Source organism: Apium graveolens, chromosome 4 (genome assembly GCF_009905375.1).
Source record: "Apium graveolens cultivar Ventura chromosome 4, ASM990537v1, whole genome shotgun sequence".
NCBI lineage: Eukaryota > Viridiplantae > Streptophyta > Magnoliopsida > Apiales > Apiaceae > Apium > Apium graveolens.
The window spans coordinates 181,019,275-181,042,215 of record NC_133650.1 but is presented as its reverse complement, the minus strand read 5'-3'; the positions used below and the strand labels follow the sequence as shown (position 1 = coordinate 181,042,215).

Genomic DNA, 22,941 nt, shown 5'->3' with positions numbered 1-22,941 from the left:
TCCAAACAACTATGCTGCAGTTCTTGATCATGCTGAAGCTCCATCTGAATTGCATTTTGTGCAAGATCTTCTTGCACACAGTGAGTTTGGGTATGCATTGACCCAGCCTTCAGTCTTTTCGAGCCAACAAGTTCTGACATTTTGGCGGACTGGGCACTTTGATAATGGTGGTACACATGGCACTCCTAGTATTGTTTTCGAAGTGGGTGATTCTTCATATGCAGTTACTCCTGGTACAATACGCAGGGCTCTACATCTCCCAGAAGGATGTACTTTTTCAATTCCAGAGGAATCCGCTCTTCAGGAGTTAATGGCCACTTTGGGGTATGAACAGAGTTTGGCAAAACTTGGGCAGTTGAAACGGGCTCATATCAGAAGAGAATGGAGCTTCTTCTTCGACTGCATCACTAAAGCTTTTGGAAACAAGTGTTCAAATTTTGATGCTATCCCAATTATGAGTCAGCACATCGGGTATGCTGTTATAAACCAAACTCATTTTGATTTTGCAACTGCTATAATTGGTTTTATTGGGGATAGGATGACAGAGGATAGGCATGTTGTTTACTTTGCTAGATTCTGTCAACTTATATATACTTTTTGTACTGATGAACCTCAATTAGTCAGTTCCTCAACTCCACCTTTTAAGGTTGCCAAACGCTACTTTAATGACCTGATAAATGTTGACACTAAGAAATCAGTGGTTAGACCATTACAGATTCCTCAGTCTGTAAAACAGATCTTAGTAAATGTTGATCCTGATACTTATAGATTTGTTTATTCTGATGTCCAACCAACAACAACCACCCAAACACCACAACAATCAACACCTACCACTCATTCTACTCAACCAACCCTCAGGAAATATATCAAATCCTATCTCTCCACTTCACAGACTGTTCAACCCTCATCCTCAGCACCTACTGTGAAGCCTTCCTCTTCCAAACCTAAGAGGACAAAGACTGTTCCTCAAACATCTCAAAAGAGAAGGAGGATTGCTTTGAGAGATGAATCTGATACTGAGGAACATGTTCCTTCTGCAGAACCTGTTGTTAGTGAAGCTGAGAAAGAGACTTCTCAGAAGGATTCTGGAATTGGGGGATCTAGGCTTCTCAAGAGGCTTAGAAGAATGACAGTTCCTGAAACTCCCAAAGAATCCAAATCTACAAAGAGATACAAGAAACAGAGGGCAAATAGGCCAGTTTCAGATGATGAAGAGGAAGCAGCTAAGGAAGGGGATCAGGAATCTCTGATCTCACAAGAAAAGGAATTTGCTAAAGTTACGTCTTCTCCATCAACTCCATCTAAGGAAGCTGTTTCTGAAAAGGTCAACACATCCTCTGTATCTCCTGTTGATCCAGACACAAGTGCTGATATTGATGTTCAAAACTTGGTTGTGCCTGAAGTAATTCTCTTAGAAGCTCCAACATCAACTAATCCTTCAACAACACCTGTTACTGATGCTGTTCAAACTCCAGAGTTATCTACAACACCTTCTCTGCATCTAGATGCTGATGATCAGACTTTAGGTGAGCATCAGGATATGGCTGTTGATCAGAACTTAGAACCAGATCAGCAATTAGAGGATGCTGAAGCCTCCATTGCTACTCACACTGTTGTTTTATCAGAGGATACTGAGTCTGTAAGTTCTGATGCTGTAAATGCTGGAGATACTGGTGATGCTGCTCCAACTGCAGATGCTGATGAAGCAGGTCCTTCAGAACATGCTCCTCAACAGACTATTCTTAAGTCTGCACTTGTTAAGAAGTTTGTTACCAGAGAAGCACCAGTGCCTTGGAGTGAAACTCCTGCAGGACAGGAGTGGACTAAGGAATGGAACTCAGTCACCTGTGTTCCAACTGCACAGAATCTGGCTGAGCAATTGACAAAAGCTGATGAGATGTTAAATACTGATGATTTCAAAACACAGCTTAGAGTCACTGCATTGAGTACTAAACATTTACAAGGTCTTCATTCAAATACTCATGCAGAGTTACATCTCTTAAGGGAAGAACTAATGAAGCAAGAACAAGTTCACAAGATTGATAAGAAAAAGTTCTTCCAACCTACCTTTGACAGGATTGCTTATATTGAGAAGACTCAAGATAATCAACAAGCTCAGATTAATGATATTCTGAAAAATCAAGCTTCTCAGCAATCACAACTTAATGAAATCCAAGCCTCAGTGGAATTGCTTGTCTCTCTTCTTCTACCTGCTGATGCCAAAAAGGGGGAGAAAGTAATTAAGTCCAAATGCAAGACTGACAAGACACTGAAAGGGAAGGATGATGAAAAGGATGATCAAGGAAACTCTGGAATGGGTAGAGGTCATAGTCAAGGTAGAAGTTTCACATCAAGAAAAGCTGAAATCATAAGTCACATGACAAGTTCTGATACTGGGAAAAGAATAAGTTCTGCTACAGGTAAAAGGATAAGTTCTGATGAACTTTTAGATCTTGATGAGGAAATGTCAAGACAGTTATTTCTTCAAGAAAATCCAGGAATGGACTTGGAGAGTTTAATGGAAGAAGAAGCCAGACTTAAATCAGAGAAAGTCACATCTAAATCTGAAGCTTCTGGTAAAAAGCCACTTCCAAAACTCAAAGGCATTGTGATCAAAGAAAGGACACATACTGAAGCAACATTGGCTAAATCACAACCGCAGATAGATCCAAGATCCAAGGGTAAAGAAAATGTTGGTGAACCTATCAAGGTTTATGTGCCTCCTGAGGATGAAGAAATTACTGATGAAAAGGATGATCTTGCTCCGACTTCAAGAAAAGTTCTTAAAACAACCTCTGACATGGCTCAAGTTGTTCAGAGTCAAGAAACTGTAAGTTCTGATGTTCAGAAGAAGCAAGTAACCTCTGACATAGCTCAAGTTAACTTGATATCAGAAGATAGACCAAAGACACTCCTACCAGATTTCACTAAAGCAAAACAGACTCAACCTTTGAGGACTACTGCAAGTGGTTTTGAAGCTAGAGTAGTTACTAGAAAGGAAGCAAGAGATAAAACTGGATTGGGAAGTGCTGATGAAAGAAGAATACATAACACTACCAATGATCCAACTTCCTTGAGTGAACCAGGTATTGGAGCAACTCCTGAGAGATTGAATCAATTGGAATCTGTACAAATGGTTTATCATACCTACTTGAAAGAATACATCTTGTTGTATTTCATGACAGATGGTAGGGTTTATCATATAAGGCAACATGCCATTCCATTGAAGTATTTTGAAGAATTGGAGCATGTACTATTCTTACTTCAAGTGGATGACAGATTGACAGGAACTGCTGCAAACTATTTGAAGGATCAGATTCAGAGACAGAAAATGCTTTATTCTGTTAAGTCTAACAGCACATATGTTCCAAAATACAGAGATCACAAGGGTGATATAGTTGAAATGAAGCCCAATTCTGCTCAAATTATAACTACCTTTCTAGGGTACAGGGCTGTGGAATTCAATCTTGAGTCTGATAAAGCTTATTTGATCAGACTGGATCAGGATATAAGAAAAGCAAAGATTAATGATCTCAGGGCTGCAATCTTTCAAATTGGTGAAGATACTGCAGAGCTTAAAGATGCCAAAAGGAGAATGATTGATGAACTTAAATATGCTGAGAGATGTTTGTTGAAGAACTATCTCAGAACAACTCCTGACATCAGAGAGATCAGAAGATGAAGCCAAGTCAAAGATCTACAACTGCTTAAATTCTGATATTTGTACAGACTGAAGTTGTTATCAGAAGTTAAATATTGGTAAAGCTTTAAGGACTGTAAGTTGTAGTTATCTGGTCTAATTCTCATGCATTTGTACTTAATGTTTTTTTGACATCATCAAATATCTGTTAAACTTGTATATTAAGTTAATTTATAAGTTGGGGGAGATTGTTAGATATATTTGATAATGTCATGGATAATATGATTTATGTTTAGTTTTCAGATCTTACTTAACAGGACAAATCAGTACTTAACTGGGAATCAATACTTATACTGGAAGTCAGGACTTAAGGATATCAGTACTTATATTATCAGGAGATAATCATCAGAAGTTGGATATTAGAACTTAAGTGCTGAAGGACGATTAGATAAGGAAAGTAGCTGATTAGAAGAAAGAAGATCGAGATAAACATAAGAAGAGATATCCATGAAGAAGGAGTTCCGTGAATAATGGAATACTTGGAAGAAAAGATATCTGATTGATATATTTTAGGAAGCAGAATTATATTCCATATCAATTAGTGATTATCTTGTAACTGTGTAGTATATAAACACAGACATAGGGTTTACACTATAAGTGTTATCATATTCGAGAAGATTATTCATTGTAACCCTAGCAGCTCTCGTGATATTTGTTCATCACTGAGAGGTAACAGTTCCATACTGTAACAGAGTTTATTATTTCAATAAAGTTTGTTTTCTGTTATTTAAGATACTAAATTCGATTTGATTGTATTATACACTGTATTCACCCCTTCTACAGTGTGTGTGACCTAACAGGATATGTCAAGCATACCTAGATGTCTAACGTGGGGTATTTCGACCCGATGGACTAAAGATAACCTAGTGGACAGTTGACGAGCTCAGTAGAGTTTCAACAGAAACACCTGAGTGTCAAAGTCGAATCCAATGGGATCTAGTGATTGGAAGTTAGAGCCAGAGTAGCAGAGTCGGCTCAGAGTTGATCAGTAATAGTTGTAAAGCCTTGTAAGGCAAGTATTTCTGAACTTTGCTTCAAGACATATTACCAATGTTTTCGAACTATTTCATAACATGTTGTTATTATTAAACATAACTCCTGTTTTATAATGCAAGTGTTTTAAACTACCTACCCTTGAACCCTGATTCTTTCTTGATCTTGAGCTGTAAGCCTTATTCTTTGTAAACCATCCTTTGTTGATCCTCAGATATCAAATCACACCAATATGATACTACTCTTCAAAAGTATAAGTACCAAACACCCAAACACTGAAAGAGAATGATTTGAAACACTAAAACTTTTATATTCCAATCATTCTTTATAACATCAAAGAACCATATCCCGAAAAATCATTACTGGTCAAATACCTGATCATTTTACAAACTGGAAAACCGTTTCTTATACATAACCTGATATACCCTTATGATATCCATGAGTTTTCTGACATTTTCATGCAAATGTTTAAACATTATTGATTATGATCTTGTTTTATTGAATCATCTTGTTATCATATTGAACTGCTTTAGGATTGGATAGTTTTTATATATGTGGACCAGATTCGTGGTCAGACCATACCAATGGTCAAGTTAGGCCAATGTGTGCCTTGGATCCAGTAATTAGAGCAGTGCTGTGTGCTTGCTCGGGGTTAGTGCGTGACTGATCAGCAGCCTAACCTTGTTTTTTAAAACTTAAAATGAATATCCAATTCTAATGATGAGTTAAAAAGAAACTTGATTCCTTTGAATCATCTCATTTGATCATTGTTTAACCTCAGTTATCACTATTATAACTTGCTGAGCTAGTTAGCTCACCCTTGCGATTCTTTTATATATTTTACAGTTGAAAAGAATATGGACGATAGTGAAGTTCCTCAGTCCAAAGTGCGGGCTAAGGTTCCAGTTGAGTTGAATCGAGCTAGCAGAAGCTTCATACGGTAGAAAGATAGTCCGATTGTAAGAATGATTTTATTATCAATTATAAGTTAAATTAGTTGGGATTTGGTACGTTGTAATAAAGGTTATGATTGTGGCTTGTTTTCATACTTTAACCTGTTGCGATCCGTGGTTATGTGAATCAGGGTCATTGCAATTAATATTTTATGTACAGGTTTATATATTGTGAATGTGTTGTGGACCCCAAACTTCTGACCCGGGTTTGGAGGGTGCCATATGACATCTTAAATATATCTAACAGTAATCATGATAATCAAGATAGTAGCACTAAGTACGAGGTACTGGATTTCTGATAAATTCACAAGTCCTTTAAATATGGAAGATTTAATACTTATGAACTTCTATAAAGAATTCCTTACGTATGGGATTTCCAACTAATATGCAATGAATGGTATCCCACACTTACAAACCAATCTTGAAAAATTAACTTCATCAAGTGATTTAATAAAGTTTCTGTCAGTAACTCTTTGAGTAAGAGACATGCTCTATAAAGTAATGATACCTGGTGTGAAGGTAACTTGTCATAGAGTGTTCCACGGAGTTGTTGGATTTGAAGTTGTTTCTCATCATAACAAGAAATCAATCTTCTTCCATGAAGTTGACAGCTTCCTGAGATGCTTCTCATGTCACTTAAGTTGACAGCTTCAGAGATGCTTCTCCTGTTTTTCTTACAACCTGCATAATCTATATCTATATAGCCAAACATGTTAAGCATAATATCTTTAGGGTACTTTACTCCCAGAGTTGGTAGTCCCTTAAGATATCTAATAATCTTGTTAATAGCTATAAGATTGGATTCTCTAGGATCCACTTGGAACCTTGCACATTGGCATCTTGAGAACATTATATGTTTTCTATTAGCATTTGAGTAAAAGAGTGAGCTTGTCATACCTCTATAGCTTATCATTATACCTGAGTTGCATTGATCAAGCTTTAGGGGTTTCTGTAGGTAAATAGTCTTGGCATGTTCAGAATCTTCCAAAATTTTACATCTTCAAAAGATCCTTAACTTGTATTGCCATCATTCTTTTGGTTTACTTGAGCTTATAAAAGAAATATTATTTTGGCATGCTTGTAGTAATTCTAAATACAATTGCAATATTTCCAACATGCTCCTCCATACCTACTCTGCAACTACTTAGTAAATAATCTTGCACAAGTTTTTGTTAGTGGACCAACATATAACATTATCATGATATCACTGCACATATATAACATTATGTTCGTGCCTGGTGATAAGAGAGTTATTAATATGATGACTTTACTAGTTTATATTTAACTGTAACTTCAGTTAGAGTGCCATACCATTTCCTTGACGATTGCTTGAGTTGTATACTAGTTCATACCAACCTGAAGTGAGCTTGTGAAGAAGAGATATACGAAGTCCAATAGGTCTGCACTGCAAAGTCCATGAACTGTTATGCATTGACTTTCTCTTTTGACTCACCAACCAGGAGTGCACTTATACATATTTACCAGAGTCCAATTCCAGGTAGAATGTGCATCAGGTGCCTAATATGTCGTAATATCCTCAAGTCTCGCCACTGGTGTTTTCTGTCAGATACTGCTTCCTGATAATAACCTAGAATCCAGTTTGGCCTTGTCCCTCATAACAATGCCATTGTCATCCAGTTTGACTTCTGGTTATCCTTGCACCAATTACAATATTATCATTCGGTTTGGATACCAACTTCCTTATAACCTGCTTGCTGATTGACTGAGTTCATCTTGCTTTGCAATCACCCAACCAATCTGGATCTATCAGAGCTTTTGTAACTTTCTCAGTTTCTTCGTCAGGTAGAAAACTAGAGAATTAATTATTCATACTCAGTAGCCCTGCTAATCATTACTCCACCATCTGGATCACTTAAGAACTAGACTCTGGGAATAATATTGACATCAAACCCTTTGTCTCAGCAGATATGTTCTTTAGTGTCCTCTTGATTTTCAATGTGGTGTTGTGTCTAACTAGTTGATCCTTCTTTTGCTCCTCTTAAGCTGTTGCTGGGATTTCCTGAAAATCCTTATCCTTGATGACTGGCTTCATTGAAGTAATGATATGTGTAGATACACTGCCATTCTACTGCTTGGATATGAATCATCAATACCATTAATTTCTCCTTTAACAACATGGAGCATGGAGTTGTTGAACTGTGCACTTAGACTTTCAATCATCGTCTTTTGATCAATGACAATTACCCTGTAGGTTGTAGACTCCACTGAGTAGCCATGAAGAATATCCTTATAAGTTTTAGCTGCAAATGCTAAGATCTTCAAACAACTGAAAAAAATTCATTGTTTTCTTCTGTAGAACATTCTCTCCAAACACTTTCAGGTTATCCAGTATTTGCTTTTGTTGGCCATTAACTCATTAGTGGTCTTCATGTATACATTCCGATCAAGGCTTGATCTTACTTGTTGCAAAATGTTTTGACTACTCCAGCCCTTTGGTATTTAGAAAGTCTTGATTAGCTTGATATTTCCCTTGTAGCTTTAATCAAGTTCCGGTTCTTCCCTTGTACCACTCCATCATGACACGGAGCTCCCAGTGCTGAGTATATCTCAGAATGTTCTTGATGTTACAGATATTAATCAGAACTGCTTCTTGAATTCAGTCCCATTATCTGACCACGAGATCATTTCTTTTACAGTTGCTTCCAGCTTGATCTTCTAATATGATCAATCACCATCTGTGATGTCTTGTATTGAGAATACACGAATCAAGAACTTTATGTTAAGAGTGGTCATCCACCATCACTAAGATATATATTTACTTTGATGTGATGTTGTTTTTGACTTCTCTTTCTGACATGCCTCACATTTATCGTCTTCGATGAGGCAGCCCTCTCACTAATCTCTTTTTACAAAAGAGTTCCTTGAGTTGATGTTCAAGGGTGAGAGCTTCTAATGCCATAGCTAAACTTTTGTCAGATGAAGCTTTACGGTAGAAACCAATGACTTCACCATTCCTGAGATTACAGTCTGGCCACGAGCATATTTTTCCCTTACTCTGAGAAGAGCAAGCTTCTCAACCTTCCTGCTTCAGATGAGACACTAATCCTTCTTTGAATTGACATTTTGTCCTTTGATGCAGAACCGTCTGATTAGAGGATTTGTGCCTTGATTCTCCAGCAAGGAAGTTGCTTCAATTGTTATCAGTGACTCTAATGATTAATTATTATAAGTGATAATAATTGTTGAATCCATGATGACATTCCTTTTCCTCATAGCTTGTCCCATAATGAAAAACTTTGCTGTCATCTCCAAAGATTATTGACAGAATAGCTTTTGTCAATCACATTTGATTGTGAGGGTCTTTCTTTGATCATATGCCTTGAGTAAGAATTACCAAGAATATATATGAATCAATTAACCTGTTATGTCCTGCACTCACAAATGGATTAACAGTGGTACCCAACTTATCAGTTTGGGTCCAGTTGGATTAGAGATTTTACTATAAATAGAGATACCAACATCTGCAACCTTATCATGCTAATTCTTATCTTTGACTAACCATTTTCTCCATTTTAACACCCTTGACAGATTTGTCTCTAGGCTAGGGGAAAATGGTTACAACCTTACATAAGGAGGACTGACAGTCTTTGCCCTATTGTAATCCTAAACATGCTTCTTCTACAATTAATGCAAGTACTAAGAGATGCATCCATGGAATAGAAATAAACAAGCATTGCATTGAGAATACATGGCATTCATTCAGAAACATTACGCATAAGAATTAAGCAAGACATGCATGATATGGAACAAATAGAATTAACAAATAAATCACTAATTCTATCTAGTCCAATCCTGTTGAAGAATCTCATCTAGTTATCTCAATCCAATTATAAACTAATACATCTCAACAAACAATTTAGATTAAATGAATAAATTACTATGTAATAGGATCCAAAAGATAAGCATAAACAAAGGTCTTATATACTGGAAAAACATATACCTTAAGCAATTAATCATGTTCAAAAAATATTCAAACACATATTTAAGATCATCTAAAGTAACATGCAAAAGTAAACATCAATCCTAGTTACCAGAAATATAGTCTAGTGAACTAGTTCAACATTATCTATGTGTGATGTTATCATGCTTGTGCGAGTGTTAAACATTTAAACACTATGATCTTATCATGCATTAAATATTGAGAGCAATGTATTGCAGTGGTTCAAGAATTTGAAACCTGAGATATGTGAGTTGGACCATCTTCAGAGATTGCTATGAAAGCAAGATATTCATTATTCTCGTCATCTAATCCATCCCAACTCTTTCCCGTGCACTATAAGTTTTGACTGGCTGCTTCCCTAATAAAACATTCCACCTTTGTCTCAACTCAACTGAATATCTACTCATCCTTGTTTGTCAAGCTTCTTGTTCCGTTATAGCAAAACCCCTGATAGTTACTTAACACATATTGCTTGTCAAACCTGTAGCTATCAAATCTTGTTTATGTCCTAACCTCAGTCTGTAACCACCTCTTGAATTGAATCTGTAAGAATCTCTGTTTCAGACTAAAATTCCCTGACAAGTGAAACACTGTCCTGACATCCAGTCCCTCAAGTACTTCTACCTGAGTTTCTTCTGATTCAACAATCAGTAACTCTTACATTCTGTCCTGAGGTTCCAACTTTATTGCATGTAATTTAGATATTTGTTTGTCCCCACCATTCTCTCTGACCTCCACAATTCCTGCATGTATGATCTCATTGATTCCCGGATAAATATAGCATTGGTACAAACCACCGTGTGACTGTATAATCTGGAATCATAGAGTTGTCTTAAAATCTCTGAGAAAAATTGTACCCGTAGAAATTTCATTCAATTCCTGCGTCTGAAAATCCAGTGGTATACTATGGAGTAAGCCTTTGAGGAAGTTCCACAATTTTCTTCTGTAGGTTTTGAAATCAGTTCCATTAGAGTAAGAGTTTTCTTCAAAAGATTGAAATCCACTTTAAAAGCCCGGAGGAATCTTGAGTCTACCAATCCTTTGAGTACCCTTAATTTAATAATTAAGATAAATTTAAGTTTCCAATATTTTAATTTTCTTAAAAATTAAATTAATCAAAAAAAATATTTACGTAAAATCTAATTTTCAAGAATTTCGAATTTTCTTAAAAATTAAATAAAACGTAAATTATTATCTAAGAAAATTTAAATTTAAGAATTTTAAATTTTATGAAAAAATAAATAAATCATAAATAATTAATTAGGGGCAACAAAATAATGTTAAGTGCTAAATGGCGACAGCTGCACTCCAAGGATCTCCCGGTGGTGACCCACTATATGGCGACTAGGGACAGCTGACAATTCTATATGGCGATCTTCTACTATGGCGACCTCCTACGCTTGTCTCGCGTGTGTCAACTAATTCAACTGGTAGCAACATGCAATGCACTCCCCGCGTGACTAACAGGTAGGCTGCTTTCTTTTTAAAATCCGCGCGTGTTGTACAGATAATGGTGCATCAATCGGGCGCGTGTATTTCAAGTTGAAGGCTGCTTCAGTTTAATTCATCTTGCGCGTGGCTTTCCTTCTGGTTTCCTTTTCCTTTACTCTGGCTGATGTTGTTTATTTTGTATTAGACTACCATCCAATTTCTTTCCCAAGACATGTATACTCTTTTGTACGTGGAGCTGCCAAAACAAACAAATGAACTGAAGATGCCAAATGAACTGGTAGCACAAAACTGGGAAAGAATGACACAAGTAGCTGAATTTTTATTAAATTATACCAAAATAGCGGGATTCATCAAGTTGGCCAATATTGGCCGATTCATCCTGCCATCCACAGATGCGTATATACTATTACATGACTGATACTTGCGTATCACAGTAATGTAATGTTTTTCAAATTTTACTGAGATTATGCCACCTCTGAAGGACATGTTTGACCGGTTTTTGATGAAGTTTAACAAAAATAACCGATTTTGTTAGAATGGCCATCTTTAGCCGATCGAATACGCATTTGACATAGGGGTAATATTGAATACGCATTCTCAAGTGTTGTATTTGTATTCTATTTATATTTTAAAATTTTCTAGTGCTGGTTACGCATAAAGTGTGAGGGTATTGCCATATATTCAAAACCACAACACGCATATCAGAGTGTAGTAAAAAGGAATACGCATTCCTTAGTGAAGTAATGCTAAATATTTTTTAAATATTTTTTTTGTAAAAGATTACGCATTTATGGGAGTAGTAAGGTTTAAAAAAAATTATACTCCCTCCGTACCATAATATTTTTCTCGTTTTGATTTTTGTCACTGTTCACGTTAAGCGATTGACTATTAATTTACGGTTAATCTATAAGATCAAACATAGTCATGAGTGATCTTGTTGTATTTGTGTTTACGAGTACTTTAATACAGTGAAGTTTTTATATTTAATACTAATACGAAATTAAATATATTAACAATTAAAAACGTGAATCGGTAAATGTGTTCGACACAAATGAGAAAAGTATTTCGGGACACAGGGAATATTATCTATACAGATTACGCATTTGCGGTGGGTTGTTTCGATATATAATCCGACATTGTTAATAGGTGTAATGTCTAATTTAACTTTTTTTATTATTATAAATTCTCGATTAATACCTTAAAATACCTTAAAAAAAATTGATCGATTTAATTTTAGAAAATCGAGTATCTTTACAAATTAGTTTTAATTTTTATTTTATATTATTTTAAAAATATTTTTAAAACCCAAATAGAAAATTGTTGAACCCTATATATTAATTAAAACCGTTAAATTAGGGTCCAAGATTTAAATTAGTGTTTGGTTTCTAAAGGCCCTAAAGCCTAGATTAAATTAGGGTTTAGACTCTAAGATTTAGGCCCTAAATCTTAAACCCTAAACCCTAAATCAGTGTACCTTTTATTAATTTAAAAGAAAATATTTCTAAAACCTAAAAGGGAATTGGTGAACCCTAAAATGTTAAAAATTGTTAAACTAGTTGTGTTTTTTTATTTAATTTTGTAATGTTTCTAAAACCTAAAATAAAATTTTTAAACTCTAAAATATTAAAAATTATTAAATTAAATATAAAAATATTAATTTTAAAATGACCGTAAGAGCAAAAGGTTTCCTGTGAGGATGACGGGCATAGAACACTAATAATAGCGCGGAAAGAATGACACAAGTAGCTGAATTTTTATTAAATTATACCAAAATAGCGGGATTCATCAAGTTGGCCAATAATATTGGCCGATTCATCCTGTCATCCACACATGCATATATATTATTACATGACTGATACTTGCGTATCACAATAATGTAATGTTTTTCAAATTTTACTGAGATTATGCCACCTCTGAATAGAGAATAAGAGCGCTATTATTAGTGTTCTATGCCCGTCATCCTCACAGGAAACCTTTTGCTCTTACGGTCATTTTAAAATTAATATTTTTATATTTAATTTAATAGTTTTTAATATTTTAGAGTTTAAAAATTTTATTTTAGGTTTTAGAAACATTACAAAATTAAATAAAAAACACAACTAGTTTAACAATTTTTAACATTTTAGGGTTCACCAATTCCCTTTTACGTTTTAGAAATATTTTCTTTTAAATTAATAAAAGGTACACTGATTTAGGGTTTAGGTTTTAAGATTTAAGGCCTAAATCTTAGAGCCTAAACCCTAATTTAATCTAGGCTTTAGGGCCTTTAGAAACCAAACACTAATTTAAATCTTGGACCCTAATTTAACGGTTTTAATTAATATCACTACAAGGAAAACAAGCTTCAACAACGGTTTATGTCCGTTGTCTGATACCCTATTTTTCCGTTGACTATTGAGCCGCCGTCTGTTAGTTGGATCAGACAACGGCTAAAAAACATTGTCTGAGATTATACAGACAATGATTATGGATTAAGCCCGTTGTATTACATCCAGAAAAGACAACGTTTTTTACTTGTTTTCGTCGTAACAAGCGACATTACTCGAGGGTTCTCACAAACTCAGAAAACCGTTGTGTATGGTAAAACATTAAAACCAATCCTACAACACTTATTGTTGTATAAACGTTGTTGTGTATTCAAATAGACAACAAAAATGAAATTGAGCTCGTAGAACTCTTGTAATAAATTTCTACACACAACAATTTTGGATTTTAATGTATAGCATGATCAGATACATACAACTGTTTATTTGTCCAAACGTATTGCATGAATACCTTTGATACATTATCTTAATATTATATAGACAATGGTTTACTAGTATTGTGAGAGTTAATTTTGCACCAGAGTTTTGTGTTCGAAAGCATTGTTTTAGTATTAAAAACATGATATTTTAATGAAGCTTGGTTGTTAAAAGCGTTGTCTTACACAAAATATAACAAGTAATCAAATGAAATTAACTTTGCAAATCTAAACAAAAGTTCTAAAGTTAATCCATGATCGAAAATCATAGCAACATAGTTATACAAAAGCTAATAGCATATTGATATCACTGCCTTCATGAGTTTAAGATTTCTACTACAAATTAAAGAAAATATAGAGTCTACAAGGATTTTCAGCTTCTCTTCACGTCTTCCGCAAGAGCTATGTTGTCCTTGCAATATCATTACAGCATGTGATAGGCAATTTCCCAATCTGGAGAAAACAATCTTCAAAATAAATCGACAACATAATTACATAATTACATAATTACATAATTACAACATAATTACATACAACATAATTACATAGAAAATCATTTATCCTTGTGACAAACTTTTGGATGTGATTGACCTAAATGTACACTAGATACTGTTAGATATCATAAAGGGATGTACACTAGATTATTTTAAATAAGAAAGAGTAATTTTAGAGAGATTTAAAATCTTTAAGTTTTAAGAAAAATAGAACTTGGCACCTGGTTTTTTCTGTACATGTGGATGGTAGCAACTCTGCTGGTCAGGACTATCAACAGATCACCTGCTGAATTTATCCCTTTCCCCTCTCACCTGCATTATATGACTATCAACACACTTTTTAATAAAAGATATTCAACCTAGTTAACTAGAACAAATTTTATCTTCTGTAAGGTTAGAAACATACCTAGTTTAGCATGTTAAGGACAGTTTCTCAAGTGAAAACATAATATTTGTGCTGAAAATTGAACTCATATTTGCAATTTTGTGTGGACAGAAGGAAGGCAGGCATACAGGAAGAAGTGTTCATGACTACATTGGCTAGATCTGGTCGTTATTCAAGTGCACTGACAAACTTTCGGGAAATGATATTGAGCATCTTCTTGAACTGGGATATGTATCTTCTGTATAGAGCAAAGCCTGCCATCTGGGCAAGGAAACATAACATTAAATTTGATACTACTTTAGCAATTGTATATAATGATAAGAATTTCTTGATCATAACATTAAATTTTTATATTCAATATCAGATAGCTATACAAAATGGCCTAGCTTAATATTACAAGCAAGAAGAATGTACAGAAGGTATATGTCAGCTGGACAATGTCAACAGTAAGCTCATCGCATTGAGCTGGAATCAGAAGTTCAGACAACGAAAAGGAAAGCCCTGAATAAATATAAAACATAATCCCCCAGCTCCAAAAACCCCGGATAAAGAAAAAGACAATAATATGGCTATTTGAAAAAATGACATAACATGGTAGCTTGAAAGCTCTTCATCTTTTAGCACAAAAAGCTTAGCGGAACCCTCCCATACACATTATTAATCAGATTTTAGATGGGGAAAAACAAATAATATTAAAGTAAATAGTAAGGAAGCATACTGTGCCTACTAGTGCATAAGCCACAACTAATGGAGGCGAAGCAAGATAATTGGCTCTTGTTAGTGGGTGAACACGTCCTTCGAAGTTTCTATTTCCAGAAAGAACAGCTGTAGCTACAATGTCCGGAAAACAAACATATACAGAGTATAGGTGTACAACGATTATTGTCTGGTCCACAAAAATGGAAGAAAAGAAGGTAAATCAAGACAGCTAACAACACACAACTGTTGCCTTCATTCAGGACAATGTATAATACTTTTTTCTCCGTTTAAAAGGGTAACTTAAATTTAAAATACAGGTTGTATTATCTTCTAATTCATCCATAGTAACATAATCAATCTTGATGTGAAATAAAAAATGATACTCCCTTGTAAAAAGATAAAATCTTAAATTCCGTATGTTTTCACAAATATAGCCTCTTGACCACAATATAAGATACAATACAAGTGATGATTTCACCATGGGGTGATATGAAAATTGTTTTAATAATCAAAATCTTAAGACCAATATACCAGTGGAACAGAGCAGTGGGAGGCAAAATATTGATGGAAAGCACCCTGACATTTCTTAATTTTAGTGGAGGCATTGAATGAAATATCAGAAAAAAGAAGACAATACCATTGTCTGTAATTGCAGCAGTAACTGATTCATGAAGGTCCCCAGAGTTTCCTATGCATGTCGTACAAACATACCCAACAATGTTGAAGCCGTGCTGGTTCAAGTACTCTTGCAGGCCACTAAAACACGGAAAGGTAAACAATTCAAAGCTCGGAATTTATTATCAGTCAGAAATACACCCTTTTACAGAATAATTGTAATACCTTTGAAGCATGTACTTGGTAACAACTCCAGACCCTGGTGCAAGACTTGTTTTCACCCATGGCTTAACCTGTTTGCAGATACAATTTATATGAATATTACAAGGCAGACTATTTGAAACAAGTACTCTTGCAGTTCTTAGCTGATCACATATTTGCATTTCATGTAGAATGGTGGGAATCCTAAAATCATTACACAGTCCAGATGGATAATACCTTATACAGAGATGTTATGGAAACTATCATATAGCATTCAAGCAAGTCATAACAGACACACCCACAAAACTGCTACTGGGAGAAGAAAAAATCACTTACATCTTAAATCACACAGAAACAAACCTACACAAATCATCAAAACACTCAATTTTCTTCTTGAGCTTCAATTTTCCCCTCCACATCCCCTTTACTTACTTGTACGCACAAAATAAGAACTAAAATCAGCACAAAATAAGAACTAAAATGAGAGAGAGAGTTAGACAGAGAGACAGAGAGAGAGAGAGAGAGAGTGTGTGTGTGATACCTCAAAATTAAAGACAAGCACCTTCCATTGAATCCACAAATAAGCCCTAAAGCCTTAGTTTTGAACACGAACTAAAACCCCAAATTGAAGTCGAATTGAAACCCTAAACGGAACCATACTCCATTAAAGAAACATACAAATCAATCAAAGGAGGCTCAAATCAAAGCAAATATTTATGTATGTATAGATTTTTTCATAACAAGGAGAGTAGAGGGGGAGAAAGAGAGGGAGAGAGGGAAGGGGAGAGACCACAACCTAAATCAAAACTCAATAGGACCACAAAATTCACACCACACATAAAAATCCCCAAAATAACAGAAAGATTTTACAAACACATCTAAAACCCAAAATTCAAAAAAGTGAAAACACGAAAAATCATGAAACCTAACTCAATTCAAGCAGCTGAGATCCTTCGGATCGGAAATGGAAGCACAAACAGCGGACGGCTATGAAGTTAATTCATCATTCAGATTGTAATTAGTGTTTGAAATAGAGGTGGATTGAGAGGGTTAGGAGAGAGAGAGAGAGAGATTTAGATTTGTGTACTTTGGTGTTTTATGTTTACAGAGAAGGAGATGAAATGGGGCATGGGAGGGGGGGAGGGGGAAGCGGGTATTGAAAAGAAAAGAAGGGGGAAATGAAAAGTTGAAGGAGGGAAACCAATTATAACAAGAAAACTCGATAAATAAATATTGTATATTTATAAATTTTTTATAAATAGATTTAAGAAATTATTTTTATAAAATAATATAAAATAAATTTGAATGTTTTTAATATTTTAATATGACAAAAGCTAATATATTTTTATATTCGTTGTCGAGAAGGGTACTTTTACCGGATTTTTCTAATCCTGACATGCAAAATGAATTTCAAATTTTTTTATAATTTTTTCATATGACTAAAACTGATATATCCTAACATCCGTATGGTTGGATCGTCAAAAAAATCATTTTAAAAATTAATCTTGTAAATCGGGAACGAGTCTCGTTGTCGGGAGGGTTACTTTTACCAGATTTTTCTAATCCTGACATGCAAAATGAATTTTAAATTTTTTAATAATTTTTTCATATGACTAAGATTGATATATTTTTAACATCCGTACGGTTGGATCATCGAAAAATCATTTTAAAAATTAATCGTGTAAATCGGGAACGAGTCTCGTTGTCGGGAGGGTTACTTTTACTAGATTTTTCTAATCCTGACATGCAAAATGAATTTCAAATTTTTTAATAATTTTTTCATATGACTAAAATTGATATATTTTTAACATCCGTACGGTTGGATCATCGAAAAATTATTTTAAAAATTAATCGTGTAAATCGGGAACGAGTCTCGTTGTCGAGAGGGGTACTTTTACCAGATTTTTCTAATCCTGACATGCAAAATGAATTTCAAATTTTTTAATAATTTTTTCTTATGACTAAAATCGATATATCTTAACATCTGTACGGTTGGATCGTCGAAAAATCATTTTAAAAAATTAATCCTGTAAATCGGGAACGAGTCTCGTTGTCGGGAGAGGTACTTTTACCAGATTTTTCTAATCCTGACATGCAAAATGAATTTCAAATTTTATAATAATTTGTTCATATGACTAAAATTGATATATTTTTAACATCCGTACGGTTGGATCGTCGAAAAATCATTTTAAAATTAATCGTGTAAATCGGGAACGAGTCTCGTTGTCGGGAGGGTTACTTTTACCAGATTTTTCTAATCCTGACATGCACAATGAATTTCAAATTTTTTAATAATTTTTTCTTATGACTAAAATCGATATATCTTAACATCCGTACGGTTGGATCGTCGAAAAATCATTTTAAAAAATTAACCCTATAAATCGGGAACGAGTCTCGTTGTTGGGAGGGGTACTTTTACCAGATTTTTCTAATCCTGACATGCAAAATGAATTTCAAATTTTTTAATAATTTGTTCTTATGACATAAATCGATATATCTTAACATCCGTACGGTTGGATCGTCCAAAAATTATTTTAAAAAATTAATCCTGTAAATCGGGAACGAGTCTCGTTGTCGGGAGGGATACTTTTACCAGATTTTTCTAATCCTGACATGCAAAATGAATTTCAAATTTTTTAATAATTTTTTCTTATGACTAAAATCGATATATCTTAACATCCGTACGGTTGGATCGTCGAAAAATTATTTTAAAAAATTAATCCTGTAAATCGATATATCGTGAAGGATATCGATATATCGATTAGCACACATATGATACGCCGAATAATATTATAATGAGTTATATCTGAAAAGTAGCACTATTAACATTCGTATATAATGTCAACTAAATCCGGATATCGTTACCATGACTTATATCTGTAAGTTAGTATATAGATTATGTGCTGCTTTATGTTGTTATGAGTAATATTCATAAGTTAACACCATTAACGTCTGTATGAAGTCTACAAAACCAACAAATAGATATTATGAGTTATATTTTTAACTTAATCTACATGTTATGTCCTCATCAATGTGATAATCTAGTTGACGCTATTAATATTCGTGTAACGTCTAATCCGAATATTTAAAAGAATTCAGAAAATCTATGAAAAAGATGATTTCAAATCTTAATAAACAAAAATTAATTTGGTGTAAGTTATTGGTTACTCATATAAATTAATAAACGGTGGCATATAATTATTCCGAAAAAAATTTAAAAACTAGTAAAAGTATAGACAACGGTTTTTTCTAAAATCATGTTGTGGTAAGTTACTTTACATAAGTGTTTTTTCGGAAATACCGTTGTTGGAATTCTACAACGGTTTTTTCTTTAAGATTGTTGTAGTATTATAAATTTTACAACAGATTATAAATATTGATAACGGTTGTCTGAATGTTACAAGTGTTTTATTTTAAAAATACTTGTATAAGGTAGATTAATACAACGTGCTTTTTCGAAAAACACTTGTGTGAATTGAACAATTAACAATGTAAATTTGAAGTGTAATTATTAGGTATATTTGTAGGTTATCACACATATGATACGCTGAATAATATTATAACGAGTTATATCTGAAAAGTAGCACTATTAACATTCGTAGATAATGTCAACTAAATCCTTATATCGTTATTATGACTTATATCTGTAAGTTAGTATTTAGATTATGTGATGCTTTATGTTATTATGAGTAATATTCATAAGTTAACGCTATTAACGTCCGTACGAAGTCCACAAAACCAACAAATAGATATTATGAGTTACATTTTTAACTTAATCTATACGTTATGTCCTCATCAATGTGATTATCTGTTGACGCTATTAATATTCGTCTAACGTATAATACTAATAGGTAAAAGAATTCAAAATTCTATGAAAAAGGTGATTTGAAATCTTAATAAACACAAATTAATTTGGTGTAAGTTATTGGTTACTCGTATAAATTAATAAACGGTGGCATATAATTATTTCAAAAAAAAAATAAAAACTAGTAAAAGTATAAACAACGGTTTTTTCTAAAATCTTGTTGTGGTAAGTTACTTTACATAAGCGTTTTTAGGAAATACCGTTGTTGGAATTCTACAACGATTTTTTCTTTAAGATTGTTGCAGAATTATAAATTTTACAACAGATTATAAATATCGATAACGGTTGTCTGACTGTTACAAGTGTTTTATTTTAAAAAAACTTGTATAAGGTAGATTAATACAACGTGTTTTGTCGAAAAACACTTGTTTGAATTGAACAATTAACAATATAAATTTGAAGTACTTGTGATTATTTTTTTTATTAATTATAAAGTATATAATTAAACTATTTTGAAATATAAAATTTAAATATTTAATCTGGATGAAAGTGGATTTAATTAGAATTTGTAGTTTTAAAAAAAATTAAAATTAATTGTTTGGAATTGTTTTTTAAATTGTTTACTATTTTTACTGTAATAAATCAGACAACGGTTTATTTGAACATTTTGTTATGCAACATGTTTTTAAATTTTGTAAGAAAGACAACTATTTTAAGAATTTGACCATTGTCTGATATAGGTGGTATACAATATAGGTAAAACACTTCTCTATCAGGTATCATTTATACAACACCTAATTTGTACATTGTGCGATTCAAGCTTAAATAACCAATAGAAAAAATACTTGTCTCATTTCCACAACTGTTAAAGTAGACGTTATCTCAATCATTTTCAGACAATGCATTCTAAAACTCATTGTGCAAACTTACTCATTTGCACAACATTACTTTAGAAAGGATTGTCTGTCTCCATCAACTAGACAATGGATTTTAAAGTGTTGTATTAATGCTAAAGCCTTCCCATTCGCACAACACCTTGATTTCGAAAACACTTGTCTGATTTGTTTTACTAGACAACATTTTTTAATTGCTTGTAGTAATCAACGTCAGACAACACCAGTTTTTTGGTTGCAGAAAAACCGTTGTATGAAAAATTCGGGCAACACTTTTTTGGTCGAGTGTTGTCTGATCGGTGTTGTCTGATTGCGTTTTTCTTGTAGTGTATTTAGGGTTCAACAATTTTCTATTTGGGTTTTAAAAATATTTTTAAAATAATTTAAAATAAAAATTAAAACTAATTTGTAAAGATACTCGATTTTCTAAAATTAAATCGATCAATTTTTTTAAGGTATTTTAAGGTATTAATCGAGAATTTATAATAATAAAAAAAGTTAAATTAGACATTACACCTATTAACAATGTCGGATTATATATCGAAACACCACACCGCAAATGCGTAATCTGTATAGATAATATTCCCTGTGTCCCTAAATACTTTTCTCATTTGTGTCGGACACATTTGTCAATGCACGTTTTTAATTGTTAATATATTTAATTTCGTATTAGTATTAAATATAAAAACTTCACTGTATTAAAGTACTCGTAAACACAAATACAACAAGATCACTCATGACTATGTTTGATCTTATAGATTAACCATAAATTAATAGTCAATCGCTTAACGTGAACAGTGACAAAAATCAAAATGAGAAAAATATTATGATACGGAGGGAGTATAATTTTTTTTTAAACCTTACTACTCCCACAAATGCGTAATCTTTTACAAAAAAAAATATTTAAAAAAAATATTTAGCATTACTTCACTAAGGAATGCGTATTCCTTTTTACTACACTCTGATATGCGTGTTGTGGTTTTGAATATATGGCAATACCCTCACACTTTATGCGTAACCAGCACTAGAAAATTTTAAAATATAAATAAAATACAAATACAACACTTGAGAATGCGTATTCAATATTACCCTTATGTCAAATGCGTATTCGATCGGCTAAAGATGGCCATTCTAACAAAATCGGTTATTTTTGTTAAACTTCGTCAAAAACCGGTCAAACATGTCCTTCAGCCGAAAACTGACAGCCTCGGAAATAAATTAAAATTAAAATTTTTATTCACTAAAACTTAAGTGATAAATTAATTTAGATAAATTTAGTAAATAAATTTATTTAAATTAATTTTATACAATAAACTTATTTAAATTAAATTTATAAAATAAATTTGCTAAATCAATTTTATAAAATAAATTTATGTAAATGAAATTAATAAAACAATTTATTTTATCAAGGCCTTCCATCAGCTAGCTAACAGTAAATAAAACTACCAACATCACTTGCATGCTTTAATGTGTTGACTGGAATTTGGAAGCCACAAATAACCAGCCTGAGGGTGCCAAAAACAAACAAATAAAAAGAGATCAAATTGGAAGGCTGTAGCGACTTCTGAGTTTTGTGGCGACCAGGGAACTTCCTAGCTTCTGCTTGTGTGGCGATTAAACAACCTTTCTGCACGAGACACAAACTCTCTGTTGATTGTTCATTCTTGTGCGTGAAAAACCAGGGTGCCAAAAGAAGCTTCTCTAGTAATAACTGCCAATTGTACACTAAAATCACGAAGATAGGTGCCAAAAATAAGTAACCAAAACAATCAAGCAGCAAATTAATCTGAGAAACTAATTTAAATCCTATACAATTATCTAGCTTTTCTTTGTCTAAGGATTTATTTACCGGGTAACGATTATAATACACCTATTAATATACAAAAATTAAATCGGGCATAAAAACGTTACTCCGGTAAGAAGTTAAACGGATATACAAAAAGTTTGAGCTTCTCTGTAAATATTTGCTGCCATTTTCACAACTCTCTTGGGAGAGAAGATGAACAAAATGAATCCTAAAAAATGGCTTGAATGCTTCTGCTGCTGATGT

General features: G+C 33.4%; 2 long non-coding RNA genes across 3 annotated transcripts; both read right to left on the bottom strand.

The window, feature by feature from the left end:
- Positions 1-14,130: 14,130 nt before the first annotated feature.
- Positions 14,131-14,914, bottom strand: LOC141716990 (uncharacterized). The gene is made up of 3 exons (XR_012573481.1): positions 14,700-14,914; positions 14,515-14,618; positions 14,131-14,252 (listed from the first exon to the last, which is right to left on the bottom strand). It is a non-coding gene; the product is annotated as an uncharacterized LOC141716990 (long non-coding RNA).
- Positions 14,915-15,794: 880 nt separating this feature from the next.
- Positions 15,795-16,939, bottom strand: LOC141716966 (uncharacterized). Of its 2 annotated transcripts, none has more exons than XR_012573469.1 (3): positions 16,735-16,939; positions 16,554-16,624; positions 15,795-16,133 (listed from the first exon to the last, which is right to left on the bottom strand). It is a non-coding gene; the product is annotated as an uncharacterized LOC141716966 (long non-coding RNA). The 2 variants fall into 2 exon arrangements; XR_012573468.1 differs by having other exon boundaries at positions 16,558-16,624.
- Between the last annotated feature and the right edge of the window lie 6,002 nt (positions 16,940-22,941).